Source organism: Parus major, chromosome 21 (assembly GCF_001522545.3).
Source record: "Parus major isolate Abel chromosome 21, Parus_major1.1, whole genome shotgun sequence".
Taxonomy (NCBI): Eukaryota; Metazoa; Chordata; class Aves; order Passeriformes; family Paridae; genus Parus; species Parus major.
This window is the reverse complement of record NC_031789.1, coordinates 5,508,891-5,527,406: the sequence shown is the minus strand read 5'-3', so window position 1 is coordinate 5,527,406 and position 18,516 is coordinate 5,508,891. Positions and strand designations below refer to the sequence as shown.

Here is an 18,516-nt window from a genome sequence, read left to right as displayed (position 1 = left end):
GGCGGGAAGGGGGTACCGCCGCCTTTGGCTCTTCCCACCTCCCCCGCTGGAGCAGCCACCGGAAAAAATAACCCGGCGAGAGGAGGAGAAGATCTTGGGCCCCCTCCCCGCGGCTTCCCCCGCCAGCAGCTCCTGGAGGAAGTGGCGGCAGCGGGGCCGGGAGAACGGCCAGGAACGCGGCGGCGGCGGCGGCGGCAGCATCCGGGCTGCGGCGGCCCAGAGTCCTCCCTCGGCGGCGGGAGGGGCTGCGGGGACCGGGGGGACAGAGGGGGACCGGAAGGGACAGAGGGAGACCGGGGGGGACAACAGAGTCCCGAGCCCTGCGGCCCCCCCGAGGGACCAGCTTCCCGTCCGCCTCCCTCTGCCACCGCCGGGACCAGGCATCACCTGGAGCCCCGTCGTCCCCGTGTTCCCTGCTCCAAACGAGCTGCCAGCACCTGTTGCTAACGGGAGATGGATGAGAGACACGGGAATGGATTAACCGGGAGAGCATCCTCACGAGAGCTCTTTAAAAGCTGTGGTTTCTCCTCGGGAAAATAGGAGCTGGTAAAGGCAGGAGGGCGGCATGAGGAGAAGGCTGTGAGTTTGGCTTTTTCCAAATGGTTTGCGCTGGAAGCGATCTTAAAGCTCGTCTCATTACCCTGCACTGGGCAGGGACATCTTCCACAGTCCCAGGGTGCTCCAATCCCTGTCCAACCCAGCCTTCGACACTTACAGGAATGAGGGATTCCGAGGTGTTCTGGACATGCCCTCCACGTGGGCTCTTCTCTTCTGGCAGAGCCCAGTTGGTTTAACCCAGGTGTGTGATGTACAAGATGACCTTTAAAGGTCCCTTCCAACCCAAACCATTCCATGATTTTTTACCTCATGGGACAGACAAAGCTCCTGGAGGCTTGCCTGTGATCTGAGCTCAGATCTAAGACCCCCTGGTTTGTAATGAATCTTCTCTGCACCAACACCCTGACTGTTAGATTGGCTCATCTTTTGTCTGAGCTCACAAGGATATTTCTTCTGGAATTCTGTCACGTTCCCTCTTTCAGGTGCCTGGGGAATAAGCAACAATCACAACAGTTCTTCAGCAGCAATTCCCCTCTAAGAATTGTGCATGGTGGTTTCATAAATGTTAATTAATTGAGCTTTACAGCACTGCTGGGAATTAGTTGAGTGACACTTCTGTCACCCTCGTTGTGAAGAAAACCGAGGCACAGTGTTCCTGTAAGGATATGATTTATCCAAAGTAACTTTTTTATGGTAGGATTTCCCCCACCCCAAGCATTTTAAGTGGATTTAAGTGGATTTGTTCTGCCAAACCTTGGGTGAGACTCAGCCTGCTGGAAACAGGGTGATTTGGCTGATGGTCCTGGCTCTGGGTGCAGCTTCCACTAAACATTATAGGCCTTCCTTAATGAATTAACTCATTATTGCAGTTATTTCTGAAAACCAGATGTGGTGCGATGTTTCACGGCAGCATTTGTCTGCCATGGATTGGGTGTGTGTAGGACCAGGGATAACCTCATTGCTGATTCCCAGATACTCAGTTCAAGACACTCCACTGCAGCAGACAGATTTACTGTCCAACTGTGTCTTTACACAAACACCCAACCCTGAGAGATGCTGAATGCTCCACCATCTCTTCAGGCAGTTTGTCAGGAGCTGGAATGTCTTTTATCTGCATCCTGAGGACTGAGCAGGCAGCCCATGGGATGAGGGTTTCAGTCTCAATTTTGCCTCTATTCAGCACATTCTTTTTTTTTTTTTTTTTTCCCTCCTGCACTCATTAATTACTTCCTTGTGTGCTGACTCCTGCCTAAGAAACACTGAGTTTTTGAGGTTTTTGACAGAGAGGAGTCCAGAAAAGGTTAAAATCTGGATTAGGGAATATTTATCTGAGAAAGATTTGATTGACAGAATTTCTGTGAGCAGGCACTTTACTTTTGTAATAAATAACTTTACTCCTGCAATAAACTCAGGTTTAGATTTAACCCCATATTTTCTGCACCAGATTTAAATCCAGTGAGACCCCAAAGGCTTTGCTTCATGCGTGATCTTCCTTGTGCAAATTCTCACAACATCCCATATTTCTAAAGGTCTGCACGAGTATTTTTAGGAAGACACAGAGGAGGAGAGACCTCTGAGCTCTCAAGCAAATTGACCATAGGTAACAGCTCCCTTCAAACCCAACTCAAAATGCTTTGTGCCTCAATGATTATCTGATCATCTCCTGTTGCTCCCTCTAATCTAGTGGGTGATCTCATGTGATGACAGTTTTAAAATAATAATCTGAACAAAACAAGCAATTCCCATGGGAAAGCTTGGGGTGTATGTACTTGTAAAGAAAATGCCACTTTCTATCCTGTAGAACAAACCGTGAGTATTAACCATCTGTTCAAGTAGTGCAGTGCTAGAAAGCTCCAGCCTTTTAAATCAGAGCTTTGGATTCCATAGCAGGCATTTAATCGGCTGTGGGAGTGTTTTCAGCCAGGTTATGTAAATGCTGTCAAGAAACCAAGTGGCTGAAAAAAATGGATGGAAGGAATATGCTGGGAGAAGGCAGAGGGGAGGCTGGATTGTTTAGGGGTTGCAGTTTTATAAACCTACAGATAAATGGACAACATCCACAACCCTTTCACACTGGACACTCACCCTAAAGGCTTTATGGAATTTGGATCTGACTTGTTGGGAAACCTGCTCTGGGAATCCAGTGCACAAATGTGGGATGAAATAGGCTGAGCAGGGGAGGAATTTGAGGCAGGAGTCCAGAGGATGAGAAATGACAGGCATGAATGTTTGAAAGAGTTCTTTAGTGGACACCTTGATGTACATGGATTTAGAGCATGAGAGGAACCAGCACTCCTGGAGGTGCCTGCCCTTCCCCACACAGAAATTCCTAATTAATTTCCTCCAGGTGCAAAAATACCATAAAATTTAACCATTCCTGGGGACAGATCTCATCTCGGTGTCTCCAAGGTTAAGGGCTGGAAGAGCTGAAGCATTCCTGTCTTCCCATTAGAAGAAGTGACAGCTTCCAATTAGAATTCATTAAAGGCAGGCCCAGGGAACTGATGGGACTATTTCTCAGGATGTGTTGTTGAAATTATTTTTCATCTCACGACACGTTGGCTCAGTGCTCTGAGTTCTCTTCCCGAAGCCGACGGATGTCCTTTGAGTCATCTGTGCTGTTCCTAAAACTGAGGATTTGAGATCCCAGAACCCTTAGCAAACTCTGGGCATGGTCATGATACAAGAGAAGGAGAATGGTGGAGAAAAATGAGGCATAAACATTGTTTTTTTTGAGTTACAAGGTAAAACCCATCATCTAGATGACCTTTCCATAGAAACTGGAGCACAAGGAGATCCACAACTACTGAGTGTCTGGATATTTTGGCAGTTATTTGGTACTTACCTTAAAATATCAGCTCCCAGAGTGAAAATATTGAAACTGAGAGAAACTCTTTATTCCTTAAAAAAATAATCTTTACTCCAAGAATTTACAGTGCAAAAACTTCTACCATGTGAACTATTCCATCTTAGATCCTCTGGAAAAAAAACCCCATATTTCCCTTTTCTTTCACCTCATCTTTTACAGTTTAGACTGGGAATCTTCCTTGCTTTGAGTCCTGGACCAGTCTGTGATTTGGGTTCGTTTTTAATCAAAAAGCAATAAAAATTGGCTTCAGAGGGGTGAAACCGAACAAGGAGCAGGGAGCATACTCTGCTTAGAAAATGCATCACAGTACGCTCAGAGCCTGTGACCCAATTGCCTGTTCGCTTTTACTGCCTTTTCAAGGTTCAGACATTCTTATTAGAGCCAAGGAACATTCCATCTTCCAAAGGTAATAAAAATGCAGTGTGCCAGAAAACAACAGCGAACAATAGCAAAGGGATTTTTGGTTTGTTGATGTGCTGCTGAATTTGCTGCTTCTGCCTCTCTCAGGGTTCCAGAAACACCCCCCTTATAGGACAGACACCATGTATTCCCAAATTCCTCCTTGGCTTCATGCCTGCAGGGCTCTGAGGGGAGCCCTTTAATTAAGGATTGTGAGCCTCTGCTCACGAACTGAAGGACCTGGGAGTTCCAGCTCTGGGCTCTGCTCAGCCCTGGAGCATCAGGCAGCCAAATCTGTGGTGGCTGGAGCTCTTCTTCTTCGATTGCATCCTTCAGTCTCAGTATCAGGGCAAAAGCAGAGATGCTAGGAGGAGCCTTTGCATGTGGATAAGATAGATAAAGTCTCAGCTGCCCATTCCAAAGGAAAGTGAGTAGAAAAAGTTGTTTGAACTCCTGCTCAGGGGTGAAAAGATTGGCAGGACTGATTGCAGCCATGGATGTGAGCCCTCCTCACCTTCAGAGTGAAGGAATTTTTCTCTAGGATTTTCTCTATTTTCTCTAGGATTTCCTCTATTCTCTATTCTTCTAGGATTTCCTCTATTCTCTAGGATTTCCTCTATTCCAGTTTCCTCCTATTCTACACAAGCTCTGTTCTGGCTGGAGAAAAACTGCTCCACAGAAAGGCAAACACTGGTACACAAATTTTGTACAAATTTGAGCACAAAAATTTTTCTCCCTACATGACTACTGAGCTTTACAAAGTCCAGTAACCCAGCAAGGCATATTCTACAGACTGCAGGACATTGCTCCCTAGAATCATCTTGCAATAATGTATTTCAGAAAGTCTGCCTCAGCCCCACCATCCTGGATCATCCGGAAGTTCATCACACCACCACCAGGCAGCATTCAGGAGGTGCAGACATTCTCCTGGCTGTGGGTGAAGTGCAATTTGTCACCATGTTGCTGTGGGGGGAATTTCTGGGGAAAATAAAGAATTTTTAAATTGTTGTTAATCAGGCTGGAGCCTGAGCAGGCAGTGCAGGTGATGGTGGGACAAAAAGGCAGCAGCAGCGTGGAGCTGACACAAACACTCAGCAGCAAATCTGTTCTGGGCCCTCTTCCAGGATGTTCTGCTGCACCCTGTGGCACCTCAGGATGACAGAGAGATGAGAATTCCTCATGATCTCACTCAGGTGTTTTTCCAGGGGAAGCTTCATGCCTGTGCATGCATTCTGTAGGATCAGCCAGCCTCATCACTTGGACACAGGGCTGCATTGTCTGACTTCATGCTCTGCAGATATCCATGACACATCAAGCTGGAAAGATCATTTATGAGCAACTCAAGCTGGCATTTCTACACATGAGGTGTCAGCCAGGGAGGTTTCAGTCTGGTTTTTAATACTCCAATAAGCCAAGAGTTTAAGTCATCTCTGCTTTGTCACTGTGTGCCAACTGTAGCCATCAACAGATTTAGGGTGAGATTTTAGACATTGCTTAATCATTGTTGGTTTTAAATAGAATAGACTTCCCTGAACTATGCATTTGGAGGTTCTGAAAATCCCATTCAGCATTTTTCCTGCACATGGATAATGGGAACAAAGTCCAAAGGGTTTTGCCAGAGAGATGTGGAGGTTCACATCTGTTTTCAGAAACAATGAGACGACCTGGGACTATCTGGGAATCTTCCTAAGGTGGATTCAGCAGCCTCCTTCCAGGGATCCATCTCCAGCTGGCAGGAGTGGATGTCTTTAGTAGCAAGACTCTGATAAGGAGAACAACACAAAGCCATAAAAACGGAAATCAGCTCCTGTTCTGTTAAATTAACCGGTCAAAAATTCTCTGTGGCCAACAATCAAGCTGACAATAAGCTAATTACAGAAAGACCTCTAAACACAAGAAGTATTAGATTGACTAAGAAGTTGTTACCTGCCTGTATTTTCCTGTCTGAGCAGCCCAGAAGTCTTGAGGCACATTGTTGATTTGTCTCCCCGTGCAATGGGGCTGTTGTGGGGAGATAAAATCTGCAGGAGTTCCTTCAACTCTCCCAGATCCCATGGCTGGAGACACAGCAGCCAATTCAGCTGCACAAAAACGCTCCTTCCAACCAGCACTGCCTGCAAAGTCTACCTCAAGGACCTCCAACTCTGTTTCTTACATAATACTCAATAACAAATCTTGTGGAAAGTCCTCCCAGCCCTCCTTTTATCATTTAGACAAGAAAAAAAACCCTTTAGGGCAAAGTAATTCAAGCTCCTCTTCTGCAGATGATGCAGGGATGGGTAGTGCAGGCTTAGACCTACAGTGCATTTAAACACCCTGAGGAGCACACACACAGGACAATTATGCTGAAATTCCAGCTTTTTCTCTCTGAAACTTTGCAAATTGCTCCCCTTTTCTCCTGCTCCTTCTTTATTTGCCATTGGCACGTCCTCCCTGCCTTCAGCTCGGCACAAAGGGACACGTCAGCATCTCACACTCCTCTCTGCAGTTTGCTCCCACCAGATTCTCTGTCCTGGTGTGTGGATAGAAAAGAGGGAACCCTGTGAGGGAATGCTGGTGAATCCCCTTCCCTGGGCACCACAGGAGTGGAGAATGGGGAATGAGCAGCCTTGCAATGTCTCCTTCCTCAGCATTCCTGCAGCAAAGATGGGATGTCCCTGCTGGTGACTCTCCCAGGGCCTGAGATAGCACCAGGGTTTCATGAATTGGGTTTTCAGCAGAAACCAGTGATTGTAAAAATCGCCAAACCTGGCCTTGCAAGGGGTTCATCAAGGACTGAAAGAGTGGGGTTGTTGTGTGCAGATTCACTTTTAAAAATTAGCTCTGATTTAAGGCAGGACCTGACAAGAATTAGAGCATGAGCACTATTCATAAAATCCTTGTGCATGGTTGCTGTGTGCAGTTTCACTTTTAAAAATTAACTCTGATTTAGGACAGACCCTGACAAGAATTACAGCATGAGCACCATTCATAAAATCCTTGTGTGTGCACCACAGACAGGGAGGCACAAGTACCCAGTTCTCCAGGAACAAAGCCAAATATTCATTTACAGCCACACAGGCCTCGACTCAGGTACACGAGCAAGTTGCTTAAATAACTGTAGCAGCAGAGGGGGAAAAAAATAAAAAATGGAGGATTGGTTTCCTTGTGTACTCTGTGGCTGGGCTCAGGTTCAGGGCTGGTGTGATCCCACTGATTTCAGGATCACTTTGGGATTTTGAAGGCTCTGTCAATGCAGTATGATGCTGCTCTGCTCCCAGGCTTTCCCACCCATTAGCATTCCAAGCTGGTAGAAAATCATCCCACTGCACAGTGCTGAGAATTTTAAAATAATAAAGAAGCCAAGATGCCTGCTGTCACTACCACCAGCTAATTACAGAACCATGGACAGGCTTCCCTTGCCTGTTTGAATTGGACAGAATTCCATATGCTGTGCTCCTCCAGTGCAACAAATAAACCATATTAGAGAGGGAAGGCTGAGAAGACATTTCTGATTTTGAAATCCTTTAACCCCACAGTCAGAAACACATGAAATAACTTAATGGGAATTTGCTTTTTTTTTTTTCTTTTTTTCTTTTTTTTCATATGTGCTTCTGGGGAAGTGGGCAGAGTGCTGGCACAGAACTTGATATTTAGCAATTTATTACCAGTTTTGTTTCTCTATTAGACTCCTCCACAAAATCTTGGGCTTTGGGCACAGCCATCCCAGAATTCAGCCAGTTTTCCAGCTGGCATTGCTGGGACACCCAGCAAAGGCCAGAAGACTGATACAGTTTTCCTGATTTTTCAGTGATGCTGAGCATTGGAGGAATCCTGCCTTAGGTATTGTGTGGAGCAGCCACAGGGGGAAGAGCCCCTCAAAGAGCAGAACTGCTGTCACAGGTGATTATCCCACATAGGGTCAGTCACCTGCCAGGTCCTCCTACCGTTAATTATTCTTTTTGCTACATTTTCCAGTTGTTTTCAGTGCTAAAAACTGCTGGGAGGGAATAAAGAGGAATCCCCTTTGGGCTTAAATTCTATTAAGCTGTGGTTCCATTTGCTTCAGAGGAGAGAGACCTAAATGTGGAACTGAATTTCCTCAAAGTTAATTCCCAAAGCTGGGCACTGGAGAGATGTAGGTCACTTTGCTTTGTTCTGAGACTGAGCTGAGCTATAAATATTGTTGATTTTTCCCTGAAAAGTGGGAGCATACTCATCTTTGCTGCTTTATCCAGGTCATTGCCTCCGAAGGCAACATCAGTGGCTCCTGCTGCCACTTCCAGGCTCTGCTTTTAAGGAGAGGATCGTCCAAACTAATTTTTTCCCCTGTATTAAGCATGCAAAACAGTAAGGGGATTATTTTTCTCTGTATGTCCTGAAAACACATTTTGGGCAGCCTGTTTTCCCCTCAATGACCAATATATTTTTATCCCTCCAATATATTTTTATCCCATGAAATGTTCACCTTCAAGAGAACATCACAAAGGGATCAAGTGGCCCAAGTTTTCCATATGCCATGTCTGGAAGGTGCAAAATATTAAGGAGATTTCTTTTGGAGGAAAAAAGGCAGCTTCACAGGGATAAATCCACATAGCCTGGCTGACTCTGGAGAGGCTTCCATGGCTGACAGAAGGTGCTGAAGGAATAGTCCATGAATATTTCTGTGGAACAGCGACATCCAGTGGGCAAAGAACGATTCCTGCTAAAATCCTTGGAAAATTGGAGTAGGGACACAGAAGAGCGGAGGTTTCTCCCCAGTATTCAGTGCTGTGCAACTCCAGCCCGTTGCAGTAAATGTTGCAATGTGTTGCCCTGAAAACTAAGTTTTTCAATCTTGTTGACATAGTTTCTAAAAACTTTCCCAGGACAGTGACTGTAAACATAGATATGTATATTCTTTCTGATACATGTCTTTTGATGGACATCTCTCACGGCCAGTGCAGTTGGAAAGGTGTTAACATGACTATCCAATCCCTGGCCGTGGTCAGAAACGTATAAATACTGAGAAAAGAAAATAAAGCTCTTTTTCTCTCACCACACCTCAACCTGCGTCTGTGTGACTCATTTCGTGTCCAGCAGCAACAGCAATGCCCAGATTTTCCTTAACGTCCAACTGGAGTTTTCATTGCTGCATTTTGACCCATTGTTTTTTGGGCTGATGATGCCTAAGAAGGTAACTTTGCAAACAGTCAATTTTCTTTTTAATTTTATTTTTCAAAGAGAGTAGCTTGATTTTTATTTTAAACTATTTAATTTAATTTTTAGTTTTGTTTTTGAAGAGAGATTAGTTAGAATTCTAATTTTTAAAATAAGTTTTTAAATATTTCATTTTTATTTTTATTTTTCAAAGAGAAATTAGCTTGGAAAAAAACCCAACTTGACATAACTGACAGCCTGGATGTGCAAGCTCCTGTTTAGAACAAGCACTGGCAAAAGTAAGGCCTAAATTATCTTGGTATTTATTGAGTGAGCCCAAAACTCTATGAACAGATCTTGTAGGACAATTGGTGTTGGCTGCACTCACCTGCAGTGATAAAAATTTATTTTTATATTTCCATTAACATAAATCTGCCTGGCAAAAATCAAGCTGAGAGAGGGAACACCACAGCGTGTTCAGACCCACTGAACACATATTTCCTAGCACTCACTTTTCACCTTCTGGCCAAAGGCTGACATGAAATGTAGTTGTGTCAGGACCAAGGCAGATCAATTCCTTCATTCCATGATCACATTTCTCCACATTTTGTGTGTTTAGCTGGCCTGGCCAACATCACTTTTACGCAACACAGAGGACAAGGGACACTGAGTCCTCCTGTTTGGTTTTATCAAGTGGCAGTGACAAGCTTGTTTTTGGACAGGTCCTATGTACCCTGTAGCCATAAAACTCAGGGTAACAGCTGCTGTGGCCTGACACTGTCTGAGAAATTTGCTCTCTTCAGTCTCCACAAGCCCGAAGTGAGGCTGCTGCCTGATGTCCTTCTTCCCTCTGCTTGAGTTCCAGGGCTCTGGTGGTGATCCTGATGGACTGGGGTGGCACAGGGCATGTTTTTTGTGACCTTGCTGCCATATCCCTACTGTGAGTGCAAGACATTAATGCTGGCAAGGTATTACCTCACTTAACCAGAGTGTCTCTCTGAGCTCACCAGGGGCAAAGTCAGCAGAGTTTGTGTGTCCTGCACCTGACAGGAGAGAGTCATATGAACACTGTCATCACTATTATCATCACAGACATAATCCAAACTCCTAAACTGCCTCTGAAGGTAATATAAAAGTAATAGTCCTATGCTTTAAGGTTCAAGGCCAGGCTGGATGGAGCAACCTGGCGTAGTGGAAGATGTCCCTGTCCACGATAGAGGGCTGGAGCTGGGTGATCCCCTCCAACCCAACTCATTCCATGATTCAGGCGTTCAGGTTCACATGTGGTGGCACTTCAGCCATCCATGATCTCATTCCAGGCAGAAGGCTGGGGCAGGCAGTGGGAGGCGGATTTAAAAGCCCGCCTGCTGAACAAAGACATGAATTCCCTTAATGGAATCACAGAACAGTTTGGGTTGGAAGGGGACCTTGAAGATCATCTCCTTCCACCCCCTGCCATAGGCAAGGAAACCTTCTCTTATCCCAGCTTGCTGCAAGCCCTGGCAATGAACATTTCCAGGGATGGGTGATCTACACCTTCCCTGAGCGACCTCTCCCAGTGCCTCACCCCCTTCACAGTGCAGAACCTCCCCCTAATATCCAATCTAAACCCAGTCTTTTAACATCTGATGGAGCGAAACCAAGGACTTGTCGGACTGGGTGATTCCAAAAACCCCAAACACTCAAGCATTTACGCACGAGCACCCCTCCCGCATCTCACCCCATCCCCTCCCGAGGGCTGCGCGGCCGCTCCGCCCGGGCAAACCAAACACTGTCCCGAACCTTTCCCCTCATCTCCGAGCCAGGACGGGCCGGGGTCTCGTCGTGGGCTGCCCTTGGGCTCTCGGGAGTTGTAGTCGGAGCGCCCGGAGCAGAACTACGGCTCCCGGCTGCCCGCGGGAGCGCAGGCGGGGCGGCCCCGAGGCCGAGCTGCGGCTGCTGCAGCAACACCGCGAGGACACGGCTCGGCTCAGGGGACACGGCCCGGCTTCGGGGCGGGGGGGTTTGCCACAGCCACAGCGGGACCTACCGGGATAAGGGCGGATCGCAGCCCCGGCGCCCAGCCGAGCCCCTCACCCGCGTTCTCCGCCCGCCCGGGCGCGGCTGTGGGGATGGAGGAGGGACGGCGGCGAGCGCAGCGCTGGGGTTGTGACTCTGGGGATCCTCGGGTCAGCCTTAGCGCTGAGGTACGTGCCTGTCTTTCCCCGGGTCTTTCCCCTCAGAATTGGGCAGCTGGAAGCGGCCGGGGAGGTTCTGGCCCTTTTACCGGGGTGATTCTGGCCCCTTTATCGGAGTGGTTCTGGCTGCTTTAGCCGGGGTGGTTCCGTCACCTTAAGCCGGGATTGAGGCCGCTTTAGCTCGGTTGGTTCTGGCCGCTTTAGCCCGGGTGTTTCTGGCACCTTTGGCCGGGATTGAGGCCTCGCCCTCCCGCTGCTGCTGCTCCAGGTCCCTTGGTGTTTTCCTGGCTGCCCTGGAGGGTATGAACACCCATCCTGCTCCCCAACAGGTACTGCAGGTAAGGCCTGGCTGGCTGAGGTGGGGGCCGTGATTCCTGCCGGGAATTTCATTGTCCATGGAGTGTGTGGAGAAAGAAGCTTGGAGCTGAGGGCACATGTGGCTTTTTCTGTCCTGTGTTTCTGTATTTCCAGTCTGCCTGAATGGAGGCAGAAAGGGCCAGACTAAACCCAGACTAAACCCAGAGAACCCTGGTGCAGCTGCACTGGAGGCACTGAAGGTGTTTGTTCTCATTTCACTGCCCATGCTCAGCTGTAGAATTACTTTCTGTAATGTCACAAATTCTGATTTCTACCTCACTGAGAAACAAGTGAGCCCTGGCTCACCTTCATGGAGGTCATTTGAGCTTGGCTTTACTGCTGAACCTTCTCTCTTTTTGGCTAAGAGCCTCATGACATGCTCTGCACTTCTCTGTTGCTATAGGAGGAGTGTATTTGGTTCAAATGAGATACCATTTTTATTTCTCCTCTGTCACTCTATTGTGAACAGTGAGAAGAATGACACAGACTCTCTTGTGAGTTGAACAGGAGAGTTCCTCTTTATTACCTCAGATCTTCTTTTATAGACCGATATGTACAGAAAAGTAAAACTCTTATTGGTTAGTAAAATAACACATCATCATCATTGGTCAGTGGGGTACACCACCCCTCGACCTTCTCTTGCAAGAAAACAAGAAACTGACAAACAGCACCTGCAAGGCTGTCTTCTGTCTCTGAGGATTGTTTTAATTCCTCCTTATGATTTCCCAGGCCACTTTCTCAGGTGAGACTGAGAAAGTTATGCAGCCTTCTTTTCCACAGGCATATTTTGCTCATATTTAGCATCCATACTCCTCTGTTTAGCAGCTCCATGGTTTCCTGAAACTGCTTGCTATGAAGAATGATGTGTTCATCCTTCTAGGACCTTCCTCCGTGCTTGATTACCTGTTGAATTTTTCATTCATGGTTTCAGGATCTGGAGGAGTGAATTGTCAAGGGATGCAGCTCCTGTAAATAACCCACATCCCACATTTTTATGATGGGAATGATGCTGTGTGACAAGTAGATAATGGAGATGAGAAAGGGGAAGCTTCCACAGCCTGGGCAGAGCTGGAGAGGTTCTTGCCCTGTTTTGAGCTTTGCTTTCTGCTCTGAGTTGTAGGTGTCTGGAGCAGGTGACATCTTTTGGGCACATGGTGGTTCCTTAAAATGTTCTTTTTTAACTTACAGGACAGAAGTTGGGTGTCAGGTAACTCTCTGTAGTCTCACCTCTACCACTGGTGTATCGTCAGTACCCTATGCTTGTTTTTCAGACTGATTTAATTCTGTGGTGAAAGGGCAGGAGTTCCTGTAGGGTGCCTGCAGCATTATTAACAGCTTCCCAGCTGTTATTTAACAGCATCACCACAGATTCTGTTTTTCTTAAGTTATTCCCTTTTTGGGTTTCACAAAGTTAAATGTGTTTCCTATCCCTTCCTCTTTGCACAGCATAGCTCTGTGAGTCACTGCCATGAGAAGGAGCTTCATATTTGTGTGATATCTGGCTCGGCACAATTGTCTGCTTATTCTGATATTGCTGTATGGCATCATGTTTTGACATTTATTTTGAGTGCATGCTTGGAGCTCTGTGGTTGTGAAAATCCTGTGCCAAATTCATGCATGAAGAATCTGTTATTCTGCTGCTTTGGTCTGCAATGGCCACTACTAGGATTGTATGGAAGAACTGGGATGCCTTTACCACTAAGACTTTGTCAAATGTCTTGGAAACTGCAAAAAAACTGTGGGAGTACTGTAAGTGTGATGGCTGCAGTTGTTGCCTTCCCTTTTTCTTGGGAAGGGGTATGTCCATGGCTTTTTAAGCTGCCTTGATCTAGAAAATGGGTGGCTCCAGGAGCACAGAATGCTCAGAGCTGTGGCTGATGCCTCAGAAACGAGCTCATCTCCCTTGTGTTTGTGCATGTTTGATTTTATTGCTCACAGAGGCTGGTCCTGGTGGTTTCTCCAGAGTTGAAGGCTTTCTCCAGCCCAATTCAGCTCTCTGATGTTGTGTTGTCCCTGCCTGTTCCCATCAAATCTGTTTGCCTTGCTCATCATCTCTGCTCCAGAAGTGCTCCTGGGCTCTGGCAGGATTCAGAGATGGGCTTAATGTGGCTGTGCCACTCACAGTAGCTCTGATCCTGCCCTTTCCCTTCAGTTATTGTTTTCCAGGGATAGAATGGAGAGTCCTGTTTGAATTCTGGTTGTTTTCCAAGGATTCTAATTCATGGCTTGTCAAGGGCGTTTTTGCAGAGGCCAGAATTATAATACAGTGTTCTCAGAGGGAGACCAGCGCACCTTTCCATACATTCTCCCTGGAAGCTCTGATGGGAGAGAGATCATTGAATTCTGCTTAAACAAAAAGAAAGTGGAGTCTGTTGTTTCTTGGGAAACTTGCAGAATTTAAAAATTTTCTTTTCCCTCTGTACTAGTGTTTGAAATTTCCAAGAGCACAGAAAAAGTCTTCCAGCGATTAGACTGGAAAATGCAATCTGTGAAGTTACATTGATGTGCTGGCAGGATAGTCAGTTGATTCATCTTAGACCTTGGTCCACATTCCCTGATGGAATTCCAAGGGAATTAGGGATGTATGCTGGATCAGGGGTTGAAACTTCCTTCTTTTCCTGTTACTAGGTCGTGGAGAACAGAACTTGGAGTTGGGATGTGTGAGCTTTGTTCCTGGCTCTGCCACCAATCTCACGTGTACCTATGGCTCCATTTCCCATCTGCAGAGTGCTCTTGGATTCTCCAGAGTCCCCAGAGCACAAAGAAGACATCTGGGTCTGTAAAATGCACAGACCTGGAGGTGAATTGATGGACATGCTGACCCTCAAACCTTGCTTGAATAAGGAAGGCAAGAGCTCCTCCTCACTTTGTTCTGCTCCCACATGCCTGCCTAGCCAAAGGCATGTCAGGAGAGATTAGACTTAAACCTTCTGATCTGCTTTCAGAGCACAGAAAGGGCAAGTTGCAGGCTGAAAGCAGGCGGGAGTGCAGTGCTAACCATTCTGGAAGCCTGAAGGGGAATCTCAAGTTGGTAGGATGAGCTATCAAGGCTTATCAGAGATCCAGCAAGTTTTATGCTCCAGCTCCCTCTGTGCCAGGCTGAAAGAGATGCCTTTTGTTTGGAAAAATTGGAGGAGGAGGAAAAATTGTGTTCCTAACTCAGAGGATTTGTTAATCCCCTTGTTCCACCAGTGCTGAGGGTCCTAGGGTCTAAATGTCTGTGAGCAGCCCTACTCCAGAGCCACAGTTCTATATAGCCTCACTATTCAGTCACCTCTCATTGCATCAGAATTAATTCCTCCTGATTTTTTCACTCCTGCTGTAAATCAGGATTTTGATTTTTGAATGACTTTTGGGGAAACTTACTGACTTTATGGACAGGCAAGGCAAACATGTCATTAGATTGGGGTTTCATGTACGTTTAAGTGCTTGAACTCAGATTTTAATAGTAAATAGGAGTTGATAGCTGGTGTGAGAGAGATGCAGACCTGAGCTTTAGCAGGGCTCCACACCATCAGCTCTGGGCCAGATGGTCTTGCCTCTGAGAAATATATTAGAGCAATGTCAAGGAAGAGCACAGCATAAATCTGCTGCCAAGACAGATTTCTCACTGTTGGAATATGTTTCTGTCTGATCCTCTGTTTCTAGATGATTGAAAATAGTTCTGGAAGGGATCTTGCTGAGGCTACTTAGTCCATCCTTTTCCATGAGGCATGGTAAAGTGCACTGAAACCCTTCCCGATGGATCTGTTAAGCTTGTTCTTTAAGCAGTGGAGACTTTCTAGCTCACCTGGGTGGGTTCTATTTGATTTTATTAAACTTTTTTTTAATTAAACTTTTTAAATATTGTGGCATTTTCTGTGTTCTGGGCACAGAAACAAGGGATGCAGGTGGTTGATTATTGACCTCTTAGTGTCAAGGGCCAGAAAAGTGATGGTGATTCCTGGCAGGAGATGGAGAGGAATCACTCAATGCAGTAATACTGAGTGTTTGTTTCTTTACCACAGAGATCTTCCATGGAAAAGTTAAAATACCATTCTCCCCTTTTTTTTTTTTTCTGTGCAAAGACCTTAATTCAAACTTAGCAAATAATTGCGGTTTGTTTTTTTGTGGTTTTTTTTGTTTTTTTGATTTTTTTTTTTTTTTTTTTTTTTTTTACTTAAACAACATTACCTAGTGGTTCTGTGTGTGGGCAGGGAGTATTTGTTTTTACTGTAAAGCAATGTAAATTTAACATGCAGATCTGCTATTGAGGAAAAAGTGGATTCTCATCAGCTGCTGAGCTTTTCCAAGGCTCCAGGCTCAAATCTGCAAACTGTCGGCTCCAATTAAAGCAAATGGCTGGAGCTGTTTTTTCTACCTCCTGGAAAGAACATGGTTCATCAAAAGCCAGAAGGAAATTTCAACGGGCTCATGAGCAATTATCTCATGGGATGTAATAAGAGAGATCTACAAGATGCCCAGTGTGAACTTTCTCTTGTAATCACTTTTAATTCTCCACTGGGCACACAAGTGATGTTCTCAGCAATTTGAAGCCTGAAGTTTTCCTGTGGAGTAGAAGCTGGTAGAGAGAACTTGTGCTTTTGTAGGGTTTGATTGATGTTGATGTAGAAATGTGAATTTTGAGCATCCCTGAGCTGCAGGTGACATTCCACCTTTTTGTGTGGGGTGCGTTAATCCTGGCAGGCAGCTCCCTTTCATCCTAGTGGGATAGGGAGCAGGACTGGAAGGGTAAAATTAAGGAATTCCTCAGGTGCAAGGATTGCTTGGGAAGACAAAAAAACTCCAAACATTCTCTTTTCCTTTTTCTTCCACCATTTTTTATTGCTGAGCACCTGTGGTCACTCGGGGGAAGGTGCCCTGGCTGATCCCTCCCAAATTCCTGTGCACTCTCAGCCTCAGTGGGAAAACCAGAAAAGGCTTTGATTATTTAGCCCCAGCTCAAACCCCCTGTGCTGTCAGCATAAATCCAAACCAGAGAACCAGAAAAGCTTCAGTTAAGTAAATTAAGTGAATCCCTGGCAAACCCAGTACCCTGTGGTGTGCCACAGCTTCTGGTGATGGCAGCCTGTGTCAGCTGTTTATTTGTGGTTTATGGTGGTTTCCTAAAGGTGGTGTTTGCATTTCAGTGTTTTAAAGCAAATATTGACCATTGTGCAATCCAGGTTCATTTCATGGTTTAGTCCTGCAGTTAGCACAGAGCTGATTCATGAAAAACATTGTGCTGTGTCTTTGCTCCTGGGTGATCACTGTCACTTTCTTTTAATTAATTCTGTTACTCACTGCTGACAAAAAGCCCTTTTCAGTCCACATCTCTCAGTAATGAAGCCAGTTTGGATTTTGTGCAGATCAGTGTTAAGTTTTTGGAGCAGGTTTACTTTTCTGTGCCCATGGTCATCACAGGGGGGTTGAAATTTGAGTTAAACTGAAGGTTCAAGGCCAGCTCAGTTCAGTTTTTGTGTCCACTGCAGGTTTTGGGTCCTGCCATACTCACACACAACAAACCTAAAGTTTAAGATTTGTAATTTCTCTCTAACTTCTTCCACCTCATTTATTTAGATCATTTACTATGAGGTTGATGCCCATCTTTTAGATAACTGGAATGCTGGAATGAAGAGTTTGCACAAAGGTACTGCTCCTGAATATTAATAGATTTCCTGGGGCTTCCTTTAGACCTGCATCCTTTAACAATGTGAAGGAATAGATGGAAAAGCAGAGTGAGAACTACTCAAATATTAACTGAAAGGAAAAGGAACAACTCAGTGCCAAAATGCAACCAGCATAAAATGGAATGGAAAATTCAGTTTGGGCAAAACAAATCAATGGGCTGGCATTTGTAAAGGCCAAGTGTAGATTGCAGAGATAAAATGCTCGGTGGGGACTCTGGGCCTGTCTGGTTATTTTTAGCATTTCCTCCCTGTGTTTCAGGATGTGCCTGCTCTCATGCTGGAATGACAAGAGCAAAGGCTTATTAATCACCTGTTTTATTCTGTTTATGTAATACAGTTAAATATACTCTGGGAGCACATGAGGTTTGGGCCCTGGAAATTATTTCACCTCATGCAGGTGGGTTTTTTTGGTAGGTTTTTTTGGGGTTTTTTTTTTTGTTTTGTTTTGGTTTGGTTTGGTTTTTTTTTGTTTGTTTTTTTTTTGGTTGGTTGGTTGATTTCACCAGTGGCAGCTGCCCCTTGTCTGTTTTTTTTAATTTCAGCTCAGACTGATTTATCAGTAAAAAGGCTTTGTTTATCTCCTGTTGGTAATTAAGCTGCAAAAGCAGCATCTGCTTCTCTCTCCCTCCCCTATGCCAGTGATGCCATTTTGCAAAATTTTAGTCCAAACAAAATTCCCTGCACAAGAAGGGAAGAAAAGTGTCATTGAGGCCTTGTGGCTTTTCAGGGGAATCTCGTGGAATTCCAGACTGGTTTGGGTTGGAAGACACATTAGAGCCCATCTTATTTCTGCTACCCCAGGTTGCTCCAAGCCCTGTCCAACCTGGCCTTGGACACTTCCAGGGATGGAGCAGCCACAGCTTCTCTGCTGCAAGGCACTCTCCATGTGGTGGTGGGTCAAAAATATTGATTTCCTGAGTGTTTTGCTAGTTTTCTGCTCTGTTTTCATCTAATAGCGACTGTATTTGTGTGAATTTAAGATTTTTGGCATGAATGCTGTCTCGGTTCTAGAAGACAGGTGTCTGCTAGGGAGAGCAGGAGCCTCCCTTGGGATGAAAGAATGTAGACCCCCTCCCTCCGAATTATTATAAATTTGAAATCAAGGGGCTTTCAGGCAGTGATCTGGGGATAGGAATAACAGTTCTTTACTAGTATAGCCAGGCAAACAAACGAACAATAACTACAGCAATAACAAGAACACAGAACCAGGGACCCCGGGACGGCTTTCTCGGCTGAGATGGGATGGAGGAGAGGCTTTGTTTTCACAAACCCCTCAGGCAGGCAGTCCTGGTGCTCCTGCAGGGCTCCGAGGAACAGTCGGCTGGAAACAGCAGGGATGAGCTGAGATCCTGGGCCGGTGGCTGAGGTG

The 18,516-nt window shown here is 45.8% G+C and overlaps 1 protein-coding gene across 1 annotated transcript in view; it reads left to right on the top strand.

Annotated features, from left to right (window-relative positions):
* The first annotated feature begins 10,931 nt into the window (after window positions 1–10,931).
* Window positions 10,932–18,516, top strand: part of MIB2 (mindbomb E3 ubiquitin protein ligase 2) — a 40,242-nt gene continuing 32,657 nt past the window's right edge. Inside the window, exon 1 of the mRNA XM_015648286.2 lies at window positions 10,932–11,130. The gene's annotated coding sequence lies outside the window, so the exon portion shown is untranslated. The remainder of the gene's footprint in view (window positions 11,131–18,516) is intronic.